Here is a 6,095-nt window from a genome sequence, read left to right on the forward strand (position 1 = left end):
TAATTGCGGCGTTGTGTTATTCTGCTGAGTAGAATGCATTTACTGTGCTTACCAGACCGCCGACCGGGAGTCTTCGACCTTGCCCGTTGCGCGCAAGGTAGACGCTATTTCGACGAGTTGTGTTGATGTGCTTTCAAGGCGTCATCTTACGTTAATATGTTCCATGTTTTCATGTTTATGTTCCATGTTTCTTCCAATTCCTTTGACCAATTGAGATGATCTATTTTACATTGCCTGAAGTGCAGAGAAATGGAAGGGACAGTTGTTGTCTTAGCAGTACCGCAGTAACAAACGTTTCTTTTGTAGAGGGGAAGAAATGTGGAAACACGCAGCGGGTATATAGAAAGTGTGCTGCCGTATCTATGCTGTTAATGTCACTGGTAACTTGACACTTCAGGATAATTATCCAATATCCATAATTAGTGGTTGCTACTTCACGAACCGCGTTTGAAATAAGCCATTCTTGCATTTTTAGGCCGTCAATGTCGGTGGTAACCCGAGAGTCGAAATAATTTCCGACAACGCTGAGGTGACAAGTTCTTGCATCACTATGTGCACCCAACATTAACCCATTTCTGTGCTTCCTTTAACTTAGAAAATATACTGCGAAAGCAGATTGCTACATTCTGTATTCGATCTGTATAACCTGTCCAGATGCAGACTATGGCTGACTGTGGAGACATTTGTCTCTACACTGCTAGTTTGCGACAATTGTTTTCCTTTGTCTGAAGAACAGAAATTAAAACGAATTATTTCCATTCCTCACATATACCTCCGAAATCATGGCTGTGGCATTCACTGTGGCTGAAGACATCTTCGGCACGCCGAGGCGTCGTCGTGACAAGTGTGGCAGATTATGAATGCATTGTGGAAGTCATAAAGCTACGAAAGAGTGCCTCTTGAGTGTTGCGTATTATACAGACGTTCACCACTCCGCATGGAGCAATGACAGGTGAGCCTCAAAACGTTCAAATATTTTTATATTTAAAATTGTTTCGCCTGAAAACGTTACCAGGGCTCGTGCTGCAAAATAAATTTTAGCACAACTAATCAGGCATTGTACGAGATCTTGTAGTACTCCCTTTTTAGAGGGAAGCGTAAATTTATGCTTCGATATTTTTATACTGTTTTTATTTTCTAGGAAATAGGGCGGACCGGGACTTAAAACAATGGAACAAGGAATGCATACTGCCATTTTCCTGGTTCTTGAAGGCGTGAGTACACCGTTCTTGAAGGCGTGTGTTCACAAAAAGGAAACACATGAAAGCCGTTGTACGGGATGAAATCATTGCATTCTACAAGTAAGTACGCACTCCCAGTTCTGGAACTTTGATGGTCCCTTTTTAGGTAGTTGCAATATACGTAATGGCTTCGGAACACCATTTCAGTGACAACGTGACCTGTAGGTGAAAACGACAGTAAGAGCTTTTGGGAACACGTTGGCAAAACTTTCCTGGAAATGCACTCCGAGGTGGCCCTGCCAGGAACGCCTGCATCTTAATTTTAGTTGGGTAAGTTGGCATTTTATTTTTGTGGGACTCAATTTATGGTAGTGTTTACTGAAGCTGGCATTTTATTTTTGCGGGACTGAATTTGTGGTAGTTTTCTTTGTAGCAAAATCTTACTGTTAAAAATAAATCGTGAACTCCAATATTGGGAAATACCTTCACATTCAGCCTGTTTCGGATGTTGCAACATGTGGACAAAAAAAAAAACTATTATTTTGCATTCAAGTTTTGCAAACATTTTGCTTTCACATTGAGAGTTGCTGCTGTGATAATACGGCACCACGGCCACGCCCACTGGGGTTGCTTTCCAGAATTAGAGAACGGCCATTGACAGTCTGTGCTAATATTTTTTGTACATTATTAGCAGCATTCCCAGAAAAAAAACCAAGAAATCGCTGATATGTCAATCAATTACTGTGCTATAAAAGGGGTATCCTAAGCAACTCACTCATTTAAGGCCATCGTCTAACAAAATTTTCTTGTTCCTTCCTTAAAGGTACATGACGTGGTCCAGTTATTCTCGAGGTCCAGTTATTTTGAGAGAAGAAAATGGCAGCGTAAATATTGTCTGCAAGAAACACGTCACGGATTTTCCGCCTGCGTTGTCACATCAAGATGTGGTCATCCTCCTCGCCGTATATTTCATCTTAATCTCCTGAAACTTATGCGACTTTGGAGAGTTCTTGGGACTTTTGCAGAGAGTTCTTGGCCATTTAACAGTGGCCTGGTGTCATTTAAGTTGAAAGCTCTGTTGAAAGACTTGATGTGGTCACTCTACTTGGTGTTTTAAATTATTGTTAGACGTTGAAGCCTATTCGGAAAGATATGTCGTGGTTCAAATGATTGGTAGATGCAAGCGGTATGTCAATTGCAAAAGTGAAGTCGTGCTTTCCTTTGCAATTTTTCATTATTGGCACAAAGCGCAGGCTGCCTTTGCAGCTACTCTGTTACTCTGTTAATGTAGTTAATGGCACTGCACTGTAACGTTTTTATTTTTCAAGTGCAGCTCGAAATTTTTTTCCATGGCAGTGCTGCTGTTGATGGATGCAAACGTGAGAGTAATTATTTACACAGACGGTTTGGGGCTTTATTAATCAATTTTTGTACTGTATCTTAGCTGACACCTAAGCCCTAGAAGAATGCGAAATATACATATTTGGCATGAAAAAGCTGTTTACTTTGGACTACGTTGCATTTCTTGCTTGTTAGAGGCAGTCCTTTGGTCACAAGCATACTGTTGTCATGATACTAGTAGGGTTTGTATAGCACGCAACTGTGAATGTTACCTCAGATAAATGTTCCGGCTGGAAATTGTCTTTTTCTGCCCAAGTAGAAAGAGATATGTCTCCATATCTCAAATGTACGCAATCATACGGGCGAATAAAATTTGCTTAGTGTTTTGAAAAGCATTGTATCAGTGCTAATAGTTGGTTTGGTATGTATTTTAATGCGAGTCTTGTTTCTTTTACATGCAGCCAAAATCCAGAACAGGATGCGGCGGATGAAGCCAAAGTCTCTGTGTGCCGCTCCAGGTATCTCAGACCAACGTTTATATAGAACTGTGCTCCGATAGGCAACCGTTGGGAACTGTCAGGGACCACACTGCTGCGGCGGTTTCTGTTTTCCAATTGTTGGTATCACTGTGGGCCATATGTCAAGGCTGCGTTAGAATGATGCTTGCGGTTTCCTTCTGATACCAATGCATCCGCCAGCCTGGCAAATGACCTCAGTTTATACCAACAGGAAAGCAGATATATTGGAAAAGTGGAGTCCCATAGACAGCTTCTCAACGCCTATCGGAACACCGTTTTATATAAACAGCTGGTCTGAAGGTAGCTGGAACGGCGCACCGGATAAATCCATAATCATTTTACGTGGATCAGTGTTCCAGTAACTTACACGACCCGTTTATTTGGAACAGTGATCCGTATACTTTTATTTGGAACGCCGATCCAGATAATTTAGCTGCAAAAATATGTGGTGCACTGTTCCACTTACATTTTCAGGGTATGTAGAACACGGTTCCAAATATATAAGTGGAACTTTTTTGCAAAAAAGTTCCAGTTACTAAGTGGATCTTATGTGGATCCAGATTAAGAGTGTACTACACGGTCGGCGTTGGCGCAGCGAAACGCCGTGAGAAAAAAAAACAAAAAAACGTGCGTATGTATATCCCTCACCCGTACCCCTAATCCTTCGCATTATTTCACCCACGATATTTTCACTTCATCAAGAAGAAGCCTGCTATTGGCTGAATTCTCTCAATAGGAACACGAGGAACGGGCAAGAAAACGTGAGGCCCCACTTTTGGCGCGACAACTTGTGCTATCGCCACGGTCTTTTTACGCCATCCTTGAGAAAGCATAGCATATGCATGAACAGTCTTCAATTTTAACTCTAAAAGGTCGACCTGAAGAGATCTCCCTATCGTGGTTTGCGCTAAAATAGCCGGTCATACATTTCAGGACAGCTTTACATATGTTGAATGCCTTTATTTTGTTCTTTTTTTTTTACGGAATGGCTACTCTGGATGGTCATCATAGCCCACTGCCATAAATGATTATTTACAACCTCAAACGAGATAAATAATGAAAGCACACTGCAAAATTTCCGTCCAGTCCACCTGCAAAGCTCAAGTCTGCTGTTTACTGGGGCATTTTTTTTTGTTATTGTTGTTGTTGTTGTCTCTTGCCGGTAGAATTTCACAAAAATTTCCCCGCATTTCCCCGAGGGGAAGAATGTGAAAGTGCGAATGCAGGAGTTGAATTTACACGGTTCGGTAATGTTCGCGAAAGAGAGATCACACACACACACACACAGCTACAAAGAAAGAAAGATGCATTTATTCACAGACACCTATTTGTGTTGTCGTTGTACTTGATTGCTAGAGCGGATCTCAGCTTTGAAATTTCGTGTCAGTACTCCTTTAAGCGGGTGCATTAGCCCTTCTCACGCCCGATTCCTGGCCAGTCCCCCACGTGGGTATGTGCCATGCACAGACACCTATTTGTGTTGTCGTTGTACTTCTAGAGCGGATCTCAGCTTTGAAATTTCGTGTCAGTACTCCTTTAAGCGGGTGCATTAGCCCTTCTCACGCCCGATTCCTGGCCAATCCCCCACGTGGGTATGTGCCATGTCAGCGGCCAGGCAGCGCGCGCCCATCTCCCCCCGTTGCCAATGAAGACGAGGAGATTCCTGGCCAATCTCCCACGTGGGTATGTGCCACCTCCCCCCGTTGCCAAGGAAGACGAGGAGCGCGCGCACTCGCAGCTGTTGCTATGTGGACGGACGGCGGTCAACGGAATTCAGGGTCGCTTATAAAATAAAGTGCATTCGCACTTTAGATCTCAAAGAGATCTCAAAGTCGGCACGAACTCTGGCAGGCATTCTCACATTGTCCGAGATTCATCCGTTCCTCCATCCATCCATCCATCCATCCATCCATCCATCCATCCATCCATCCATCCATCCATCCATCCATCCATCCATCCATCCATCCATCCATCCATCCACCTGTCCGTCCATCCGCCCGTCTTTATTTCTCTCTCTCTGCGAAGGGCGCACTGCTAAGACGCTGTGGGTGCGATTCCCGGCCGCAAAGCCAATAGTATTTATTTTTTTATGGGAGTGGAATACACATTTCCACGCGCGTCAACCCCAGGGTTGCCACGCGACAGGGTGTGACAGGGTTACACCCCAGGTGGTGTAAATTAACGATTGATTGGATGTGAAAGGGCTCCTGCTAATGCTGTCCCAGGCCGAAAAATGAACAAACAAAAGACAAAGAAAAGAGGCGCACTTTCCAACAGGTGGCGCACAAGCAGTGCGAAGGCGGGAAAATTGAATGGCATTGAACAAACCTCCATTCGAATCATCACGATTGGAGCAAGAGTGGTGAGCATACGCTTGGGTGGTGGGAGCTGAAAAAGAGTCACGTGGTAGGGGCGGCAGACGACTGTCGTCTTGCGACGACATTTGCAGTGAAGTAAGCAGACGCACGGCCAATCTTCTCACTTGCTCTCTTGTGACCATGCGTGGAAAACTATTGGATATACAATGACAGGTAATGCGTATACATGCACACGTGCACGCACGAAATCCGCGGATGATCCGCCCCTCTTCAGGACAGGGGGGCGCTCCCCGTTCCGAGAGGCGCACTCTCCCTCAACGGTCACTTCCGCTCGCGAGGAGCGCTCCTGAGCGCTCCTGAACGCTCCTCCTTACCGTAAGGAGCGGGATGTGCTTCCGCTCATCGATTCGCTTCTCAGTCAATGAAGAGCGTGTTTTCTGTACAATGAGGAGGGCATGTGATGATTAGGACGATGTGGATGCGTCGTGATGTAGATGCGAACAAGTTTTCGCCCGCAGCCAAGCTCAAGTTTGCCGCCTTGTGCACGCGGAAACTTGCGGGGCAAAAGTCACGCATCCCATTCGAGAGTAAAGCAGACTGGTACATAAATGACTGTTGGGAAATCTCGTGATGATGCATGAACATGCCGAGATTCGCTCTTGTGCTCCACGGCGTTCCTGTGTGGCGTAGCCGACTTTGGGAAATGACTGGCGCAACCAGGGTTTCATTTCGGGAAA

The 6,095-nt window shown here is 44.8% G+C and overlaps 1 long non-coding RNA gene across 1 annotated transcript; it reads left to right on the forward strand.

Annotated features, from left to right (window-relative positions):
- Nucleotides 1–813: 813 nt before the first annotated feature.
- On the forward strand, nucleotides 814–2,687 carry LOC144170703 (uncharacterized). The gene is made up of 4 exons (XR_013322661.1): nucleotides 814–952; nucleotides 1,142–1,301; nucleotides 1,389–1,511; nucleotides 2,005–2,687. It is a non-coding gene; the product is annotated as an uncharacterized LOC144170703 (long non-coding RNA).
- The last annotated feature ends 3,408 nt before the right edge of the window (nucleotides 2,688–6,095 follow it).

Source organism: Haemaphysalis longicornis, unplaced genomic scaffold (genome assembly GCF_048455015.1).
Source record: "Haemaphysalis longicornis isolate Haplotype H1 unplaced genomic scaffold, Haemaphysalis longicornis Haplotype H1 scaffold_1, whole genome shotgun sequence".
NCBI lineage: Eukaryota > Metazoa > Arthropoda > Arachnida > Ixodida > Ixodidae > Haemaphysalis > Haemaphysalis longicornis.